The following is a 23,367-nucleotide window of genomic DNA, read 5'->3' as shown; positions in this document are numbered from 1 at the left end:
GTTCTATGAGTTTTTCCAAATGCATATTGTTATCCACCATTACAGTACCATGCAAAATAGTTTCACTGCCCTAAAAACCCCTGTGCTCCATCCATCTCCCTCCCCTTTCTTCCCCAGCCCCTGGAAACCACTGATCTTTTTACTATCTCCTTAGTTTTACCTTTTCCAGACTGTCATATAGTTGGAATCATATGGTATATGGCCTTTTCAGATTGACTTCTTTCACTTAGCAATATGCATTTAAGGTTCCTCCATGTCTTTTTGTGGCTTGATAGCTCATTTATTTTTGTTGCTGCATAATATTCCATTGTCAGGATGTAACACCCTTTCTTTATCCATCCAACTCTTGAGGGACATCTTGGTTGCTTCCAAGTTTGGGCAATTATGAACAAAGGTGCTATAATCATATGTGTGCAGGTTTTTCTCTCAACATAAGTTCTCAACCAATTTGGGTGTATACCTAGGAGCGTGATTCCTGGATCATATGGTGAGACTGTTTCGCTTCATAAGAAACTACCTGTTCCAATATATTTGTACCGTTCTACATTCCTACCAGCAATAAATGAGAATTCCTGTTGCTCCTCATCCTCACTGGCCTTTGGTATTGTCAGTGTTTTAGCCATTCTAACAAGATTTTAGCCATTCTCATGGATATGTAGTGGCATCTCTCTGTTTTAATTTGCATATCCTTAAAGAAAGATGACATTGATCATCTTTTCATATGCTTGTTTGCCATTTGTATATCTTCTTTGGTCAGGTGTCTATTCAGATGTTTTGCCCTTTTTAAATTGGGTTGTTTCTTTTCTTATTGTTGAGTTTTGAGAGTTCTTTGTATATTTTGGACATGAGATATGTTTTGCAAAGATTTTCTCCCAATCTGTGGCTGGTCTTTTTATTTTCTTAACGCTGTCTTTACAGAGCTGAAGTTTTTAATTTCAATGAAGCTCCACTTAATAAATTTTTCTTCCATGGATCATGCTTTGCGTGTGGTATCAAAAAACTCACTGTCCAATCCAAGGTCATTGAGATTTTCTCCTGTGTTATCTTCTAGAAGTTTTATAGTTTTCTGTTTTACATTTATGTCTATGATCCATTTTGAGTTAGTTTTTGTGAAAGATGTAAAGTTACTGTCTAGATTCATTTTTTTGCATGTGGATGTCCAGCGGTCAGTTTATTTAATTTTCCTCTAGTAAATGAATTAACGTTATTCCTGAAGGCAATTATAAAGAGATATTTTAATCACTGAAGATCTGGGAGAATATTTAATGCTTTTTCAGTGAACAAAGTCTCTTCAACTATGTGGAGAAATATTAGGAGGAACATGGAATTGTTTATCAGTGAAGCATTTTGACATTTGTTCTTTTATTATATTTTAGAATGATTTGGAAAGACTGTAGAATGGTGTGTAGGATTTAGATCTGGTTGTATTTCTTAACTAAAACCTAGTCACTCGATAAAATGTTTTGTGTAGTATTGTTCAAGCGCTTCCACTCCTTTACGAGTTCTCCTTTATCTATCCTATCCTTTGAGTTACCGTTTGGAGGATTGTTAAAATGCTTGACTCCCTTCCTTCCTTCTTTCCTTTCTTTCTGTCTGTATCTGTCTGTTTGTCTGTCTCCCTCCCTCTCTCTCTTTTTAAATCACTATATTTGGCTAACAAGCCTTAACATCTGCCAACATTGTTGATCTTAGGAATAAAAACGTGAGATGATCCCTGGAAGAATTTCCAGGCACAGAGCCCAGGCAATCCATAAAACCCATGTATTTCAAATCATGCAAGTCTTATTAAATATTTTCAGAAATACAGTTGCCAGTGATTTGGTTACGTAGGTTTGTTTAAAGGAAAGTTCTTCCTGAAGTGATTTGTATTTTTAAAACTCTCAAGCTTCATGAAAACCAAGAGCTGTTTCTTCTCTAAATGTTTCCTTTTAGATACTCTTGGTACATTCTTGTTAGCAGTAATGTAGCCACTCACAGTATGATGGTTTGCTTAATGTTGAAGCAAATTATCTGAAGGATAAAATTGAATAAAAGATTTATTCTTTTTTAAGTTTTATTTAATCAAGGTACAAAGCAGAAATGGGTTCATGTTGTACTTTCAATAAAGAGTTTCTGAAAAAAAAAAAAGCCATTATCCCTAAATGATATGTGATATGGTGGACTCATGGTGAAAGAATTAATAAACAATTTAATAAACAGTGTTTAAATTTTGGTCCAGCTGTTCTTTGCAAGATGTATTTTTACCTCCTGTATTCTTCTGTGGCTTCCCACATATTCCTGTGTTACATTTGCTCTCTGTTTGAAAGTATCAATGCTACAAAGAAACAGTAAATAAGGCAGACCTAGCAGTTCCACAAGTAAGTATAGCTATGTCCTCAAACACAGGATGTTCATAGCAGCATCATTTGTAATGGACTTAACTGGAAAATACTTAAATGTCAATTTACAGGAGACATGATAAATGAATTGTTATATATTCATACAATAGAATACTATAGAGAAATGAAAATGAATGATTCACAAACACATACAACAACGTGGATAAAACTCACAAAAGGATAAATACTGCATAACTCCACTTTTAGGAAGTTTAAAAACAGGCAAATCTAATTCATGGTGTTAGAAGCCAGATCGTGGTTACCCTAGAGGTGGGAAATGATTAGAAGGGGGCTTGAGTTTGTTTCTGGGGTTTGGATAAGATTCTGTTTCTTGATTTAATGCTGGTCACATGGGGTATGTTCACTTTATGACAATTCATAGATTGCCTACTTATGATTTTTGCTTGTATGTGTATATGTTGTGTTTTAATAACATGCTATGAGAAAGGCAATATTTACATCCACTTCAGCCCCAATAAAGGCAGCATTTAATAGGCAGCAGTTAATTTATAGGAGGCTAGGTAATGTGGAGCCATTCTGGTTATAAGATGTGTTTAGGGTTCGTTTTTAAAGAATATTTAATATTATTTAATACTCTGAATTATTGTTTATCTTTTGCATGTCAAAATTGTATATTTCAATAAATTATTTATATTTACAAAAATATAAATACGAAACACTCATATCCCACTGAATTATCATTTTCTTAAAATGACATACGTGCCGTTATGTATATTTACGCATTTTGACTGCCGTATCCGCAGTGCTTAACACAGTATCTGGCACACGGTGAGTTGTTAGTAAACTGAGGGCAGCTTGAAGAATTTATGCATCTCTTATAGTATGCTATATCATTTTATCTCCTTAAATAATTATATTTCTTTCTGTTTGGTTTTCACATCATTAAAGGTATTTGTCTTCGGTCTGCTGGAGTACTTAGAACACGGTAGGAACTTACTAAGTGTTGAATGCATGAAGGATTTGAATGTTTTGAATTGACACATAAACCCGAAGTCAACTAAATTTGTCTTTGATATATGCCTTATGAATTTTTAGCTTCAAATTTACCTTTCTTATACATTACTTATAGATGCAAGAGCAGTTGATATTTATTTTTAGTGTATATTTTGTGGGTAGATGCTAGGCAGTGAGAAGAATCTAGGCAAGAATTTTATCCTGGATAATTTACAAAGCAAATTTAAAAAAAAACCCACACCAGTTCATTTTGGATGCAGATGCATTGTGTGCATTGTGGAGGCATATTTTGCTACCGAGCCCCTGCTTTAAGGGAGGGTGCTAAATGTTTTCAAGGCACCTCTCAGGCATATTTTTACTTCTCAGCAGAACTATCAATAGAGTCCTTTGCTTCATAGAGATGGATGGGGCCGGGGAAAGTGGCCTCTGAGTATTTTAACAGGAATGAAATCAGTCATCGAGTTAGAGTAGAAGTGTCATCTTTTTGTTGTTGTTAACAAGCCCGCCTTCCACATCCTTCCCTGAAGAAAACCCATGAGTGCATCAAAGCCCTTGCTTGTTTTGTTGTTGTTTTATTTGTGGCTTTACAGAGCTGTCTTTATCAGTCTTTACGGATATGCTCTTTCCCTTCCTAATGCCTTTAGAAAAATTTCTCCCTTATTCATTTGAACATTGAACTTCATTTCTGCTTGACAATTCCAAACCCCAAACTCTGTCACATGTGAGGGTGGTAGCTACATTTTGGATAGCTGTTTTTCGTACTTCAGTTATTTCTTTATCTATCTATTCTCTTCTAATTTTAGACTCTCATTTCCGGGTCATGTGGCTCAAAGAGATGATGTAAACTTTAAAAAGGAGGATCCTCCAAATTTAGTCTCACTGAAGCCTGCAGAGCTGAGGAAGGAGATGACATCAGAATACTGACAGTGGATTCTAGGGTCCTGGGAGGACGGGGATGGCAATGAAAGAGAAGAAAGTTGGGGCTGGCGGGTGGTGAAGGCCATGAGCTAAGGAGGGGAGGAAGTGTTGCCACCAACCATACTTCACCCCCTCACGTCCTTGAAAATGGCACCCAATCTCAAAGGCTCATGGTGAAGCAGGACTTGACAACAGTGTAAGGAAATGGCAAAAGGCAGGAAGGCTCATTCCAGAATGGTTTGGTGAGTCGTCTTGTGGGGACTTTTGCTTTAAAATATTATTACAGCTTAACTGATAAAGTATAGGCACAGCTAACTAATCTGAGCTTCAAGATAAACTCTCAAGTAATTTAGAAAACAGGAAATGAGATGCTTTTAAAGCTTGACTTTATTCTTTTAGAATAGTGCGAGTAGTTTATTTTGTCAACCTGTATTCTTTAGAAGGAAAAGAATTGTGTTTTTGTAATAACGTATTTTAAACTATCAAAAAAGTGCTTTACCCACAGCTCAAAACCTCCAAATAGTTATTTTTACACTAAATTTAGACTGAGTGAATTTAAAATTTATTTTAATGTCTGTTACTTAAAAATTTTAAAAAAAAGATAGCCATCAGAGACTGGACTGTCTTTGCTTTTGTAAATGGGGGATTAGGATTTGTCTGTTCTATAAAGGACATGCTGCATTTAGATTAGACATAATCTGATTATATTGCAATATAAAGGCCATTCAGGTCAGCTCAGTGTCCAGGGTCTGTAAATACCATCCAACCACTGATTGGTCCAGGGAAGGGTATTAACAGAAAGATAATGATGAGCTTTAATCCACATCCCTAAAGCACAACAGCTGGGGCTTCAAATGAGTTTTCTTTTAGACTTTAGAAGTGATGCTCTCCGTTTTACAACATGATAAATTGAACTATTTTTTTTTACTCATGAAAAAGTATGCCTATTTAACTTTACTTTTATTTAATTAGGTAGTATTCATGTCTCAAATTTCTTTTAGAATATAATATAGGTGTTTGACATTTATTTAAATTAGACTGACCATATTATTTATTGTCCAAAGAAGGACTCTCTTGAGAGTGAAAGTGAGTGTTATTAATAGTTAACCTAGAGACAACAGGCACAAACCAGGAATCTTCTGGGTATACCAGTATGTATGGCTACCTTATTTAAAAGTCATATTTTTAACTTTTATTTTTATCCTCCAGGACATTTATAAAATCACAATTAAAATATTAGAGAAGCAAATGTTCTTTCCAAGTGTAATTCAAAATGTATGGTGTTTTAGAAGTGAAAAAACAATAATGCAAAAAGCAAAACATGGGTCTGTGGTCACAATGAGTTTTTTGAATGACAAATTTGTTTAAATATGATTCATAAATTTTATTTTCTTCTCATCTTGTGATTCCCAAATGTGTTGAGTTGGTCCAGCAAGCATATATTCAGCATGTATTCTCTGTATGTTTGTGTTTTACTAATATCATCGTTCAGATTGCACCTGCTATATAGAGAATGCTACCATATTCTGTGTGGGAGGTTATAAGGAAGAGAAAGTGCAGACGAATCATAACCTGATAAATATCAAGGATTTAGTTTTGTAGTCAACCTTTGTTGGTTGACTCCCAAGCATCCCTTCTCTCTTTCAAATACTGTATTCCAAATTTCCTGATCATGAAGCTCAGGTAACAAAGACCTCTCCTTCAGCTCCGAAAGAGCCCTGATTGGCTTAAGCAATCAGTGTTTCCCATCCCCTTAGCCTCAGTGATCTTTTTTAGTGATGGTCACGTGGTCCAGACGTATACAACTAGACTGGATACTGGCATTTTAATTAAGCTACTGAGAAAATAGGTCATGACTTTCCTATTGAAAGTAATTGAAGCTGTAGCTTGAGAAGGTACTGCAGATCATCTGAAGATCGAAACAAGCCTTAGGGCGAATACAACACCTAAGGTCCAAGGGATGGTGTAAAGATAGTCTTGGTGACATTGTTCAGCTGCTGGATCAAGCCAATCTTGTCACTGGAGTTTTTGGATACATGAACCAATAACTTCTCTTGCTTTTTCTAAAACTAACTTTTATTGTTTAAGCCTTTGAGTTGGTGTTTCGGTTACTTGCAGCCAAAGACTTCCTAACTCAAACAAGATTTAAAAATAATTGCAAACCATTTGATATGCAAATATTTGAGAACCATTATTTGAGAAGAGGAATGGCTTGCTATTTCTATGATTGATATAGGAAGGTCTTCAAGCCTGGGTGTTGGGTTAGGGAGATAGAGACAGGATGAACAGTAAAAATGCAAGAAAAACTGTCCAAGTCAGAATGCTCTGTACAAAGAGAAACATGGGAACAAAGAGAAAGGAGTGTTAAGGAAAATGTTACAGACACACTTGATAGTGAACCAAATTTTGACAAAAAGCCAAGAAGTAGTTAAAAATGAACTCAGCTTTGTGGCCTTGGGTGGCCTGGAAGAGATAAGCGGATATAAAAGTAAACTTGCCTTGTTAAAGCAAGCATCTTTTTATGTATACTTAAAATTCACCAGTTGTGAGACTTGCCCTGCACCTGTGTAATAGAGCATAGCAATTCTATGCAGCATTTTATGGAAACTGAAGAACTTATGTGTGGGGACAAGATCCAAGCAGAAGAGTGAGTCTCCCTCTCATTACCTCAACTACTTCATCTCGCTTATGGAATCGAGGTTAGTGAATGGGAATATTTCTCTGGCTAGGACTGTATGACCAAGTGCAAAGTTACCTTTTGATTCATTATGAATTTTGAGCTCTTGAACACTAGATATTTGTATTGCTTTTTTTATTTCCTTCCCAAATTGAGAGAACCCATCTGTAGAGGAAATTTTCCATACACAGGCCGAAACCTGCTTTTTTCCCCTCACAGTCTCCAAGGTTATATAATCACCAACAGAACTTTAATATCTTCGTAGCCCATTTTTCAGAATATTTTTACAAAAAGTCTAAGACTGGAATTATGCCTTATATGTAATGGATGGCGTACTCCCATAAGCCAAGAATTCCTGTTTTTATGTGTTCATTTTTGCGTGCAAGAGAATAATTCTTTAGAATGGAAAAGATATTCAAATGACTTAATTTTTTAAGCCTTGATGATCTGAGATCTTAGCTTTTCGCTTCAAGAGGAGACATCTAGATTCGCTCTGTCCTATTTTTATAGCCAAATGGTATTCACATGCCAGCCTTGGGTACAGATTTAAGTTCTAAAGTCTAGGGAAGTTAGGTTCAGGACGTGGAGATGGGATGCAGAGCACAAATGTCCTTCGTGGCTTGGGAGTGGCACCTTCCATGAGTGCAGGACTCCACCAAGCTCTCCTGATCACTGGTCTAAGTTGCTGCTGCTGCTGATTAGGATTGTACTGAGCCAGAGAGAATAGTACAGTTTTCATCATTATTACCTTTATGCTATTGTTGAACTTTAAAGTACTGTGCCAGAAGAAATTGGTTTTACATGTTAGTCTATTACCTTTAGTTAAAAGCTAGTTTTGAGAAAAGGGGTGCACTAAACTCTGTTAATTTAACTATAAACTGTGGAATGGCCTCACACTTGCAAAATGCGTGGTTAATGGGAGTGACAGGCATATGCCTATCTTTGAAGAGGAGGCATAAGAAATCAGGAGGAGGACAAAAAGCCAGTAACCACCCTTTCCCATGGTGCTTTGTAAGTCACTGTGCTTGCTCGGCTTTTCTTTACCTCATTACCTCAGGACAATATGTTTTAGAAATCTATCACGTAGGAAATTTTCTTTCATGGAAAACCAAGAATTTTAATTACTCCATAAGAATTCTGTAGGCTTCTTTGGAGGTAACCATTTTCCTCAAAAAAGGGGAATATAATGTATGTGTTGCTGTTACTTTTTTACAGGAGACCTTGTATGATTCAGCAACACAGTGAATTTTAAGCATATGTTCTCGCTAATGAATTATCTCAGCTTTGTCTTTTTGGACGTGATAGAGGCACTTTTTATTTTGCTTGCAGCCTATTTTGTCACTCCAGACAGATTAATGAATGATGAGCTATACCATTTCATTAGAATAATAAGAATTAAGAGAAGATGTTTTCCTTGGGGACTTCTGCTTGGAATATGTCATTAATCATTTCTGAAAGAACTCTAGTCAAGGCCGAACTGGGAATGCTAGTTTATCTGACACGTACCAAGGGGGAAAACAGGTTGTCATTTAGTCTATCTTGGGTAAAGTACATCTTAGTAAAATGGCTAGATAAGGAATGACATCTTAAGATTGCTTCTTGTTTTGAGCTCTGTCAGAGGTCTGAAGAATCGCTTGTGAAACTGTGAAATGTTCTCACGAAAAGTAGAAGTCATTTAGCAAGAGTATTGTTTTTAGTTTCATGAGTGGTTTTTAAACAAAGGGGTATAAAGTGTAAAAATAGCTGAAGTCTGAGTTGGAGGCTTTACTTATTTTCTCAGCAGCCCTTGCCCTGTTCCCAGCCTCCTGAACTCCTTCATCTTCCTTAGTTGGAGGAAACCCAAATGTCTGACAGGATATTTTAAATGATTAACATGAGCATTTCTGATACTAAATGAGTTTAAAGAATTTCAATTATAAGGATCTTCTTGGTTGCCCAAATGACTCAGTTTGCAATTACTGCCTAAAAAATGGTGTGGATGGGTGTAAAGAGAGGGAGGGCGTGCCAGAGGGAGAGGGAATGAGCTGCGCTCTGACCACTGGGGATTTGTGCCCACTCACCAGCCCCGTGCAAGGACTTCCCAGAGAGAACCAGTCTCTCCTTCAAGAAGTACTTTTGAGTAGAAAAAGTAAAAAAATGTTTTGTAGAAAACTTTTGCTAAACGTTCCATTTGAAATCTTCTGTTAGTTTTGATAGGTTGGACTGGAGTGAGTGAGTAGGAGGTGTTGTATTTGTGTCTAGGATAGAAATACGGAAAAGAGGCGTGCAGTGATAAACTGAGAGTTACCAATAGCTAGTAACATCGTTAGGGTTTTAATGACTTAGATAGAGCCCCCATACACAAAACTCTTTTCCAGGCTTACGATCTTCACAGGAAAAAACAGACATTCCCCCCAGGTCAAAGAGGAAATAAAAAATACCACGAAAGACTTTTAAGAAAGCAATTAAAGAAGAAAATTGCAATCAAAGTTATACTTTGCAGCCAAAAATGTATTTATAGATAACTTCATAACCCTAAGAGATTTTATTTTTTAAAAATAAAGTTTGAAAATAAATGAGTGAAACATTCAACTCTTGGTATTTGGGAGGAAAAAAAAAATCCTGAAACAGAATAACAAAAATAAACGGAACTTAAGGAGTAAAAATAAGTTAATAATAAAAACAAAACAGGAATTTAATGTTAGAAAACAGGAAAACAGTAGAACTGATGAATAAAGTATAGTTTAAAACCAAACAATGAAATAAACGTTTGGTAAATGGAATAAAAAGAGAAAGAGAGAGAGAAATGCAAATAAGTACATTTTAGAGTGAGAAAAGGACTATGGCCACAGTCAGAAGAGATTAAAAGTTATGCCAATACCCTGTATAACTTGAGGCAGATATACTTGAAAATCTTGATGAAATCTGCATGTCAGTTCTCATTAACAAAACCAAAGCCACAGAGTAAACTGGAAAAGAGATTTTTAAATAACTATTATAAAAAAGTTTGAAACTTTTATTTAAAAAAAGCTGTTACAGCTCAGGAAAACACATCAATGGAAAATTTTGAATGATATATAGACTTAGCTACACACACACACACATACATATGCATACGTGTACATATATACACACTCTCAGGACATTTGGAAAGTCTGGAAACATCAGATAAACTTATTTTCAACAATATGCTAGTTACATTTTTAAAAAATATTCTAAGTACATTTTTTTAACCTCTAGACACCTTTTCTAGAGACATACCTGGAGCAATATGTCCAATTGTTAGTCTGAAAAAAGGACAATTCATATACTACAGAGTCTCCAGAAAGTCTTTAAACACAGGCAGAAATAGTGTATTAATAGAATCTCAGCAATTTTGCCTGCTGTTGACTAAAGTGTACCTATTTTCCATTCCACCCAGGAAGAAGAGGCCAATTACTTTTTGAGTCTGAGCATCTTGCATTTCACTCCCCTCTCCAAGGAGAAAACTAAAGAACTTTTGGGTTTTATTCTCTGGGGGGGCATTAGATTGGGTTGCCCAAGAGAGAACGGGGTTTCAAGACTTGAAAAAGGTGGAAAAGTCCCACCTAGAGTTGCAGGGTTATTAAACAGAGCAGAGTGGCAGGGGCTCACCTCCACTCCCATGGGGGATCCTGGGAGGCGACAGGACCTGTGAGCGATGGATGGATGATATGGCGGAGGGGGAGGTGATGTCACAAGGGAGACCACTGTGTTCTAGGCACTTAAAGATTCCAGTGGCAAATGGATACTCAGAGATAGACTTTGATTTAGAAAAATAAAGCAAGGTGGCATTAGATTGTGGAACAAATTTTTGTGTGTGTATGTGTGTGTGTGTGTTTATAAATGTACATATATTTAGGCACGCGTATCTAGGAGATGCTGACAGCAAACACACTGAAATATTAGCTGAGTTCTAAAAAGAGAACCTGCCTTTGTTACTTTCCACCTGATGAAGAGGCTTTTGGAACTGGAACTTTGGGGAAGAGCAGCTCCCTTGGATGAATTTTATCCTCTCCCAGGTTTATCTTGGGGTTTGTGAAATCTGATGAGCATTGGGGCCGGCGTTGAAGATGAGAACATTTCTGTCCTTTCCGTTGACCTGTTCGTGATGCATTCCCACCCAGTCAGCTCCGGAGAGCAAGGCAGAGTGTGTTATAAAAATTAAAATGAAGTTATAATCCAGCATGCTGTGTCAATGCTTCATGGTAATTAGTTTTAAAAGTTGAAACATTTCTGGCAAGGGTGTATTTCATGTTTATGTATAACACTAACACACTAGCAAGAGATTTAATTGTGACCAGAAATTATCTGTTAAACCCTAATTTAAAATAAAGTGATGTTTAATCAAGAGACATTAATCAATTGCAATACTGATTTAGAGAGCCATTTAGTGAAGGAAAAAATAATTCATTATATCAGGTTATTTTAAACTGGAAGAAAAATCGCATTCTGCTAACATAAAGCGGTAACGTTAAATCGACTGAATTCTCCATGCCCTGCTGCTAAATCGTTTTAGGATATTTTTCACACCTAATTTCTATTGAGTTTAATTAAGACATTTAGAGGTACGTGCTCTTATGTAGGAAAGGCAAGTTTTAATAAACTGTCGCTGTTTTCATAATTTTTTAGAAAACATTCCCATTTCACAGTATGCGGGGAAATGAAAAGCTCTAGTTCTTCCTGCCTGTTACATGCTCACACACACACATGCGCAATGCACATTCACACTCACGCTCACTTTGTCTGCCACACACCTATACAATCCTGTCCTTTCCTCCCACACACATTTGCTTACTCAAACACAAACACAAACACGTACTTTTTCTTGCTCTGGTGAATACACATACACACACACTCTCTTTTTAGCTCAGGCCAAAACACACACACACACACACACACACACACACTCTTGATCAGGCTAACATGTCCACATACCAATGCTGGCACACACACATGACATGTGACCCATTCATGTCAACGCACACGTGCACACATGCACACACACAGCGTAATGCCTATACATACGCAGTTAAACTTTCTTTTTCTCACCACTCTTTTGTAGCCAACTTCTGACTTTTTTGTCTTTGGTGTATATTCTCTTGATCTTTGACTTAGAGGTGGGTGACTCAGACCAATTATTTTACGTGATTGCATTTGGAGTGAGGTTGCTTTTGATACTGACTCATTTTTATTATTTGCATGTAGTTTAAGAGAAAGAACTTCATGAACTTATTCTGCTTTCATATGCGAAAGTGAATGTTGAGGAGATTATGTAAGTAGATGAGAAAATTGCCTTTCATACGTTTGTTGAATCAACAGGGTCAGATGAGAAGTTGGCAAAGAATATATCATGAGATTCAAGAAACACTATTTTGCCATATTGCAGATAAATGTTCTTTCTGTGTCTCTTTGTGCCACTTGTTATTATTTGCTCTATTGATTATGATAATTGGCTAATTAAGAAATAATATGCAACAGAAGATTAATAAAATTTAGTATTTTAGTAGAAGACTGAATATGAAGGTGGGCAGTTGACTTGCCATTTTGAAATTGAGAGTTTTGGCTTGTGAATGTATAAGGACAGATATGTGTCATTCTAGTGCTTTCCACAGAGTTGAAAAGGCCCACTGTTCTTCACAGTGAAAGCTTCCTTTTTGTGTGTAAAAGATTGGAAAGCACCATCTGGGACACATCGTATGCTCATGTTTCTTAGGAGAATCTGGAAATCATACTTTTGGGATTTTGTTGCTAATAAAGAAGAGAAAGGAAAAAGAATCTTCCATAAATTACACCACATCTATTGGTGGCTTTCTTGTAAAAATTGAAATGAAATGAGAGAATGGCAATTAGAATATACTATATTATATCCAGAAGAGTACCATTAATATTTCTGAAACTTCATATTTAAAACTTTTTGGCTTTTACAGGCCAGCCCCCGTGGCCTGGTGATTAAGTTCAGTGTGCTCTGCTCCGGCAGCCTGGCTTCAGTTCCTGATCGTGGACCTACACCACTCGCCTGTTGGTGGCCATGCTGTGGTCACAGATCACATACAAAAAGAGGAAGATTGGCAGCAGATGTTAGCTCAAGACAAATCTTCCTCAGCAAAAAAAAAAAAAACCAAAAACGATTGTGGGCTTTTATTTAGATAGATATTTTGTTTGGTCGCTTTCTTGGTCTTGCTACTTAGAGAAGAAACATTTGGAAAATGCGCCTAGGACAAACACTGAACTTCTATTTGGTGAGGCCCCTACTTAGTAGAGTCTTTAGAGACCTTCTTTGTCTCCCATATGGAAACCTAAGCAGAAGAAAGATCCTCTTGCTCTCTGCCTCCCTCCTTCCCTAATCAGACTGGGAAACCCCCATTGACTGTACCAATAACTTCCTTTTTAAAATAGATAGTCCAGATTAGTTTCTATTATTTATGGTTAAGAACCCCAAGCTACATAGAAATTTTCAGAGCAAAATGCTTAATTTCCTATTCCAGCACCCAGTACAGTAAACTGGTACGTAATTGGTACTGAAAAATATTTCATTCACTCTTCATTCAGCAGATATTTATGAGCATCTACTATATAGCAGGCAGATGCCGAGGTCCTGGGACTATCAAAGTGAACAAAACAGAAAAGTGTCTGGCTGTGGGGCTTATATTTGGGTGGGAAAATTTACAAATATACAAACATATTAATATATGAGATGAGGATATATGCTATGGAAAAATACATTAAAATAAATAAATAAAGGCCTTCCTTCTCAGAGCTGATGTAGGACTCCTGAGTTAATCTGGGGAAAGAGTGCTCTAAACAGAAGGAAGAGCAAGTGCAAATGCCCTGAAGCTGAGAAGCAGAAAGATGCTTGTTGTATTGAGTGAAGGGGAGAAATGTGGAAGACTCAAGGTTGAGCAATGCAGGGGCCAGACCCTTTGGGCTTTATGGATGCATAAGGACTTTGGATTTTACTCTGAGTGAAATGGGAAGTTATTAGAATGTTATGCGCAGGCAAGTAATCTGATTTGACTTTTTTAAAAAAATGAATCCCTCTGGTTTCTGTGGGGAGAACAGACTGTGGGGAGTAAGAAATGAGGGAGGAGGCTCCTTGGGGGACCACAACATTCCAGGTGAGAGATGACTGTGGCTTGAACTGGAAGGAAAGTGGTGAGAAGAGATCAGATCCCGGTGTGTTTTGAAAATAGAGTAAACAGGATTTGCAGCTGTATTAGAAGAGGATAGGAGAGATGGAGACCTATTAATGATGACTTCTAGGTTTTCAGCCTAAAAACTAGATGAATGGAGTTTCCATTTAGTTAAATAGGATAAGTAATTTGGGGATGAGGAGCAGTTTAAGGTTTGCTTGTGGACAATTTGATAAACATTTAAGTAGAGTAGGCAGTTCTATATGAGTTTGGAGTTCAGGTGAAAGATGGAGACTACGACTGTGTGAGTGTGTGTAATATATATGTAAATTGTCAGTGTACAAAAGGTATTTGAAGCCAAGAGCCTCAATGAAATCACCTTGTGAATGAGTCTAGGGAAGAAGCACAAAGACTGAGCCTTGGAGCACTTTAATATTTATAATCTGATAGATGAAGGGGCACCAGCGAAGAAGTCTATAACGTTTACCCAGCGCAGTAGGAGAAGTATCAAGGGAGAGTGGTGTTCTAGAAAGAAATGAATTATAATTTTTAAGAATAAGGGATTCCTAAATGTATCGTATACTGATAAAGTGTCAAATAATATGAGGACTGTGAATTGACTGCTGGATTTGCAAATGTGGATGGCATTAGTGACCTGGTTACGGGCTTAAATGGTGTTAAATGAATCAAAAAAATCTCAATCAATTACTCAAGCAATCAATCAAGATATGGCACCGACATGTTAATAGGATTGTTCTCTGATAAACAAGATGGTAACTGCATTTGGTCCCCAGAACTAAATGATTTCATGATCCCATATGTATTTACAGAAATACCAGGACAGTTCTCTCTGCTACTTTTAATGAGCTCCCTCTCCCATCCCCTTTTCGTAATTGTTATCATTCTTCTCAAGTTCCCTCATCACTCTCCACCCATTTCAGTCTCAGCTTATGAGCTTGACTTATGCTTGATTTAGGTAGTGAAAGTGAATATTTGTGAACTCCATGAATGTTGCATCCCCATTTCCTGCTTATAAGTCTATCTGTGTTTGCCCCTATCTGGTACTTCCTCCTCACAAGTCTCAGAGGAGAGCTATCCTCCTGGGCAAGCCTGTCCACGTGCTGCTCATGCCCTTTCCCCTCAGGCTCTGGAAGCAAGCATTCCTTTATTTTAAGCCTTCATCCTCCCCTCTCTCTTTTGCTTCTTACAGCTCATAAATGTGTTTGTTTATAATTTTCCCATCTTAAAAACACGGGCTATTCTCAAATTTATATTCCCATCTAGCTCATAAAAACAACGGAGACATGTTGTAATGTACTTTGGAAATAAGGAAATGAAGGATGAAGAAAATGATAATCACCCATAATCCCATTTCTCAGAGATGATCGTTATGTGTGTTTATTTTCAGTTTTTTTCTACATGTGTTTTGACTGATTAGGATGCAACTATATATAGACTTTTTAAATCTTCCTTGTTTTTTTTGCCAAACGTTATATCATAAGACTTTCTACATGCCATTAAACAGTTTTGGAAATAGCTATTTTAAATAGCTAGAATATTCCATACTGTAGTTGTGCTATGATTTATATATTCATGATTTTATTGGATTTTTACCTAGCTTCTATTTTGTGTATAAATAAAACTAGGGTAAATACCTTCGTACATAAATCTTTTACTACATTTCAGATTATTTTCTAGGCTGGAGTCTAAAGGAAACTGCTGAATCAAAAGATAGACACGACTTTATGATTCTTGTTAGATACTGCCAAGTCGTTTTAAAAAATGATTCTGTCCATTTACTGGGAAGTGTAAGAGTGCCTCTTAAATCCTTTTCAACTTTGAGAACTTTTTAAGAGCTATTATTTTATGAAACAATCTTTGCTAATTGGGCAGTTTAATAAGTGTTATCTCATTTCTTAAACTTAGATTTATTTGATTATTAGAGAGATGAAAATCACTTTTTAATGTTTACGTTAGTCATATTCTTTTCCTTCTTTATGATTTTTTTGCTCATGTCCTGGCCCATTTTCCGTGCCCTCCATTGGAGTTTTGGTAGTTTCTTGTTGACTTGTATGATTTATCATCTTAATGCTATCAACCATTTGTCTCTCATATTTGCTGTAATGAGTTTTTCTAATTAGTTGCCTTTTACTTTTATTGCTTCAAAAGTTTTAGGTAGTCAAATGACCAGTTTATAATCTAATTAATTAAATAAATGGCAGAATGGTAAGCCCAAAACAACCCGAGAAGGTCTAAGAATTTGGTGTATATTCAAGGTATTTCATTCACTGGGGACAAATGTCCAAATTTGGGGGCAAACATTGTTAGAATTCTGTCTCATACCTCACACCAAACTAAATTTCAAGTAGGCTGACCACTCGAATATGCAAAAAACAAACAAAGCGTAGGATCATATGAAAGTGCTTAATTGGATATTTACATAATCATGGGATAGTGATGATCTTTCTAAGCATGACAATAAAGGTAGAAACCATAAAGGTAACTGTTTAAAAATGTGACTAAATTTGAAACCTTCCCCACAGGAGAAAATTAATAAAGTTAAAACACAAATGACAAGCAGATACAATTATTTATAACATATATGAAAACTATTAGATTTGTAAACATTATAGTGGAGATCTCTTACAAATCAATAAAGAAAATATTTCCAAGTCGGATTTTGATCAAAGAACATGAAGGGATAACTTAGAAAAGAAGAAACACCAATGACTAATAAATACTTAAAAAATCCAACTTCACTAGTTTTCAAAGAAAGTAAAATAAATGCATAGAGATAATATATGGAAATATATAAATATTCTTTGCTTCTCAGCACTTTTTAGTACATGAGTGACTCTACTGAGCCAGAGTCACCCATTAATCTAAGGAGTTTTTAAATTATTAAATCTAAAAGAAAAACCAAAGAAGACTTCCAAAATTGGCTTTTGAAGTCAGGTAGTTGAAAGAGAAAGTTTTTGTTTGTTTTTAATTCCAAAAGGTACCTTTTCATGAAATAAGATATAGTTCAGTCATTGAATGATGATGATAACAATGTCCATCAGTATCTATTGACATGGAAACTTCTGCTTAATAAAGAAATTGAAAATTTTAGATTACAAAGCAACCATGATCCCATTTATGTAATAATAAAAGAGAAAAGCTCATATATATATATGAGCTTAGTTTTAGCATAACAAAAAATGAAGAATATACTCTAAAATGTAACAAAATCAGCAAGCTTTCTTATTTCATTTTCATGCATTTTAAGATTTCTGAATTTCACAAATATTACTTTTATAATTATTTTTAAAAAGATATTTACATTTTGAAAAAATATGCTTTTCTTTTTTTGAACATTTTTCTTTTTACTTCAAGTCCCCCCTCCATTAAATAAATGGAGACCTTTTGTTAAAGTTTTTTTTAAGTCTTCCTTTCTGAAATTGATTGAGTATATAGTTTGAGTGGGGAATATAAATTCCCCTCAATGGCTAGCATTCCAAATAGGTGACCAAGTGTTTCAGTACGGTTTATTAGATAATTATTTATTGATTGCTGATGCTGCCCTTCTCTAAGATCACTAACTTCTATTTCCTAGTATGTGTTTGGAGACAATTCTGTTCCATTAGTCTGATTGTCTCTTCTTGTCACGTTATCTCACTCTTTTAATTATTATTTCATTACACTGTGTCTTAATACTGATAGGACAAATCCCCTTCTTATTTTTTTCAGAAATTCCTACATACTTGTTTTTTCCAGATGAATTTTAGAATCAGGAGCTTAAAATTCATTTCTTACACTTCTAAAGCAATGTATACTGAATAAATGTCATGTACTTTTTTCTTGAAAATTCCAGGCCATGGCTATGAATCATCGTAAACACTGTAGCATTCTTGTGAGTTACTCAGATATGATGGATTCTTTGCTCATGTTGTAAATGGCTCTTGATTATTAGGTTTTCCAAACTTTCTGTAACAAATTTGTATTTTCCCCCCACATCTTCCTTTACTGATACTTCCAGATTTTATGTCTATGCTTTTTTAAACAACTTCCATCTGTACTAGTCTGGGATATAATATAATTAAATTTTTTAGCCTTCAGTGTAAAATAAGACTAAATTGAACTCTGTGCTTTGCAGTTTGATTGTTCTTCGGTTTTTTATGTATGTTTTTTGTGTTGGCCACATTTCATGTAGTTTAGATTGCCACTAATGACTTAGCTTAAGTATGGTGTTACTGTGTCAGCATGTGAACACAAAGACATATGATTTTGAATAAACTATAAAGGGAATGGGGATAATTCAATGGCAAGAAATGCAAAGATAGAAAAGAGAGTTTTTCCGAAATCTTGAGCTGTCTTCATGACATACTTCTTGATCTGTTCTTCCCTATCCCTGAGTCTTAGAATTTGTAACTAGATCACTGTTTATTCTGGAACTTAGGTGGCGGGATAAGAATGAGCAGAGTAACGGACCGGAGAACTCATAGTCGGACACGAAGTGACTTTTCTTGTCCCTGAGCTTTTATCTTTTGATATTCCAGAGGCTTTAATCGTAGCTTGAAGTTATCCACCTGAATCAAAATCATTAACCCTGAGTGTTTTCTCTTCTGCATAGAGTAGAAACTACCAACTCTCTCTAATAAGGTGGTAAAAACATATTTTATTTTTGTATTTCACCTGCTGTTAACTGTCCTGCAGCATATTTTGCCAGATGAGGACAAACATATTGCTGATATTTTCATAAACATTTGGCCCCTAATTTTATTTTCCTGTTAATCATAATTTGTGTTTTGAGATTTCTCTTACTTTGTTGTTTTATGTAAAACCGTAAATGTCATTACTGTGGGAAAAACAATTTATTTTGTTAAATCTCTAAAGTGAGGGAGGGCCCATGAAAATTAAAGACCTAGACTCAGAGCAACAGATGCTCCTGTAAAGCAATGCATTTCTCAGAAAAGGATTTTGATGAAAGATATGTAAATCGCCTCTTTTGTTGTTTATTTTTAGAATATTCTCTGGCACGCCACATTTCATTTGTTTTTATATTTTTATTATGAGATACTTTAAGTGTAGAGACAAGTATACAAACTAGCTTACCACCATGCACCTGCCACCCAGTTTCATTAAATTTCAACATATTTGCCTTAGTTATGTTTTTTTGAAAGCCAGCACTACTTTACAGATACAGTTAAAGTTCCCATGTCCCCTTGCTTCATGCCTTTCTCTCTAGAGGTGGCCATGCCTTGGAATATGGTGTTTATCATCTCCATGATTGTGCACTTTACTATACACTCACATATCATTGAAGAATATATATGCTATTTTTTCATGTTGTTTAACTTTATATAAATGGTAGCCAGTTGTGTCATCCTTCAACTCACTTCTTAATTTGATGCTATTGTTTTAGGATTCATCTATTATGAAGCTAGTTGTTCCAATTTATTCATATCAACTGCTGAATAGTATTCCATTTTATGACTATACCAGATTTATATAGCTTTTCATTTATGGGAATTTATCTATGGTATTAAATACATATTTTTTACTATTGCAAACATGGTTGAAATCAACATTTCTCTGCTTATTTTCTTGGCAAATATTTTCTCTACCTATTTATTTAAAAGTGAAACTGCTGCAGCATGGAGAATATGCATCTTCCATTTTACTAGATATTAGCAAATGCCCCTGAAAGTGTTTGTAGCAATTTCTAAGCCCTCGAGAAGATTATAGGTTACCACTGCTCCACATTCTCATAGTGCTTGTTGTTGTCAGTCTAGTAAATGTTTGTCATTCTGTATATGGTGTGAAATGGTATGTTGTAGTTTTGGATTTCCCTGATTATTAGTGAGATTGAGCATCTTTTCCTATGTCATATGTTTAGAGTCAATAATAACATATGGTTAAGAGCCAGATGTTGGATTCTGACTCTTCTAGGTGACCTTGGGCTCATCACCATTTTGTAGCTCATTGGCAAAATGGGGATAATAATCAAACCTACCTCAAGGGGCTGTTCTAATATGTAAGAATCTCGTATAGCTATGTCCAGCCTTTACTAAGATGATGATGTTTTTCTTCTTGTTCCTGTTGTTGTAAAACATCAGCAACACATGGTATTCCCATATAACAAGTGGGATTCAAAGAATTCAATTATTATAAGAATGTTAGGTTACCCTACTGAAAAGTTAATGGCTCTAATCAGCCTGGTCTTGAAAGATTGGGATGGAAAAATTCTAGAGATTGGGGGACCTAACTTTCTCCTCTCATCTCCCTGATTCACTCACATCCTCCTCTTCCTATTCAGAAGATAACTTTAGCTCAGGGTCCAGGCAGAGGACTAGGAGCCAATTACAAAGCAGGTAATATCCTATTTTTTTAAATTAAGGGGCATATTATCCTGGAGTTTTGTTGAATTATGTTATTAACCATTTGCATTTCCATTGTGTAAGCTTGTTTATCATCTTGCCCATTTTGTATCGGGTTATTTGCTTTTTATTATTGATTAGTAGGAGTTCTTTGTATTTTTTGGGCACTAATCCTGACAAATTTCTTTTCCCAGTGCCTGGCTTGTCCTTTAACTTTGTTTATGGTATTTTTTGTTTGTTTGTTTCCACAGAATTTTAAAAATTTAGTGTGGTCAAATTTAACAATCATTTCCTTAATGATTTGTCCTTTTTGTATCTGCTTTATGGCTTTTTCCCCTCACAAACCAAGCTATTAAAGACATTCTCCTATATATTTTTTCTTTAAAATGTTATGAAGTTTTTGTGCTTTATACACAAAATTTTCTGAGGAATTTATTTTGTGTCTAGCATAGGTTAGAGAGCTGATTGTCAAGTACTATTTACTGTCTAGTTCCAGTGGCCTCTTTGTCTTTCTGTGCTCTAAAATGACACTGTCTTCATTACTATGTCTTTATGATAGTAAAAGGAGGAGGCGGAGCAGGAGGAAGAGCAGCATCAGCTAACCAGTCTTGCTGATTGTCAGGCACCATTCTATGAGCTTTACATATATTGACTCATTTAATCCTTCACAGGGGCCTGTGCAATGGGTACTCTCATTATCTCCCTTTTATCCATAAGGAGACTGAGGCACAGGCAAGTTAAGTGAGTTGCCACCCAAATGTGTAGGTGAGATGCAAGCCCACACTGTGAAGCTGAAATTAAGACCCAGGCCTCCTGACTCCAGAGTCCACATTTATAACCACTCTGTGAGGCAGCCTCTAAAAAATTGTGCTGGCTAATAGAAGAAATTCTATCTCTGTCTTGATCTTCTTATAGAAATAAACAAGCAAAACAATCTTGGCTAACTTTGGGCACTTTCTCTGTTTCGTTTGTTTTTATCTTCTCTCTTTCTCTCAATTATCAGAAGAAGGTGGCATGTAAATAGAGATCTAGATAGAAATGATAATATTAATTCATCCGATCATTGTTTTGGGGGGACAAATCCTACCCTTTCTATAACTTACTTCAAATCTACAAAGGGTTAGGGATTGCCAAGATCATGGGCTGAAGGTGATTTCTGAATTTTTCTAGTTTGTTACACCTTTGTTCTACCTATTCTTGGAATTTATTCTGAATTTTTTTTTCCTTAAGTGCATAGTTACTAGTCTTGAGACTCTCAGTAAAGGAGACAGACATAAAAATAAATAATTACAATACAATTTGTTAAATTACAGAACAGAATTGTGAGAGCTTAGCCCAAGAAAGACTTACGCTGTTCGAGAGTCTTGTGTATGATGTTTTGGTATTGCTGTAATAGACAACCTGCATTACTGCTGTAATAAAACAACCAAAACATAGCGGCTTGCGACCATTTTATTATCATTTCAAGCCAGTATCATTTTATTATTTTATTATCTCTTATGTTTCTACGGGCTGACTAAGTTCAACTGGGTACCTGGTGATGCCTAGGGCTGCAGTCATCTGGAGCTTGACTGTGCTGGACCATCCAAGATGGCTCATTTATGTGGCTGAGGGTTTGCACTGGCGTCAGCAGGGAGCTCAACTTAGGCTGTCAACCAGTGCGCCTTGGTTCCCCCCTATGTAATGGCTCTGTGTGGCATGGGCTTCTTATAGCATGGTGACTGGGTTCCAAGAGCAGGAAGTAAAGGCCTGGGTTTGAGAGTTCCAGAATGCACTTCTACCACATTCTGTGGCCCAAGCCAGTCCCAAAGCCAGCCCAGATTCAGTGGGAGGGCATTGCATTGCCCACCCTTGGCGTGAGGAGTTGTATAAGCATAAAGGGCCAGAGAAATTGTTGGACACCCTCTCTGGAGACTATCAACCAGAGAGGGCATTGCTGAAAAAAGAAAATTTATGCAGAACTTCGAGGGATGAGAAGCCTTTGCTGGAGGGAATTAGGGGAAAGATGATCCAGGCAGAGGGTAAAAATAGAGATATGAAAGAGCATAATATGTATGGATAGAAGTTTTGTGCTGTGCAGTTATAAGAGATAAAATTGATAGGGTGTGTTAGAACTAATAAGAAAATAATAGCTAAAATTCATCAAGTGTTCACTCTGCGCCAGGCACATCTTGGAGCTCTTTGCATGAATTATTTCTTTTCCTCATAACAACCCTATGAAGTAGGAACTACTATTATCTCAATTTTCTGGACAAGGAAACTGAGGTACAGATAGGTTAAGTAACTTGCACATGGTCACACACCTTGTATCGTGTGTACCATGTGAGGTATACTCTTGTATACCTCACGAAAGTGTTCTAAAAATTGAGTGAGTTATCATGTGTAAAGTATTTATAATAGTACCAGCACGTAGTGAGTGCATGGGTTAGCTATTGCACTGTTGTCGTTGTTATTTACCATTAATTTCTAAGGCTAAAGAAGGCATTTTCATTTTAGCTCTATTTTACCACTAGGTTTATCTGTCAAAACTTGGGTAGTAGTGAATGAAAGTAGTATAACAAACGTTATAATAAGCAGCATTGTATTGTGGAAAACACTCTTGCTGGACTCTTTTCCCAGAACCAGTCACTTCACCTCCCAGAAGTGTTTCCCAGATTTGTAAGTTGTAAGCAGGGTTGTTAGAATTGATATCATTCTGCTTCAGAACGGCTCTACCATTCCCAAGTATCAGAGGTGACATGATGGCAGAACACACTATGGAACACTTGTAGAAACAATTAAGGAATGATTTTGTGAGGTTTAATTTGTGCTAAAAATTCATCAGCACATCTTCAGGAAGACGAATCTTCCCAAGACATATGGAGGCTGTTTTAAGGTTGGTTTCATGATTTTGATTGGGACTGTTTTAATTTTATCATTGGACACTTCAA

At 36.1% G+C, this 23,367-nt stretch overlaps 1 protein-coding gene across 5 annotated transcripts in view; it reads left to right on the top strand.

Annotated features, from left to right (window-relative positions):
- ZNF385B (zinc finger protein 385B) overlaps positions 1 to 23,367 on the top strand; it is a 387,462-nt gene that overhangs the window by 30,871 nt on the left and 333,224 nt on the right. The window contains exon 1 of one of the 5 annotated variants that reach the window (XM_044768624.2): positions 4,312 to 4,513. The exons of the other annotated variants lie outside the window; for them this stretch is intronic. The gene's annotated coding sequence lies outside the window, so the exon portion shown is untranslated. Of the gene's footprint in view, positions 1 to 4,311; positions 4,514 to 23,367 lie in introns of those variants that run through there. 5 annotated transcript variants of the gene reach the window in all.

This window comes from Equus asinus, chromosome 4 (genome assembly GCF_041296235.1).
Source record: "Equus asinus isolate D_3611 breed Donkey chromosome 4, EquAss-T2T_v2, whole genome shotgun sequence".
NCBI classification, from domain to species: domain Eukaryota; kingdom Metazoa; phylum Chordata; class Mammalia; order Perissodactyla; family Equidae; genus Equus; species Equus asinus.
Note: the sequence above shows the minus strand (reverse complement) of the source record. Positions and strands in the feature narration are given on the sequence as shown.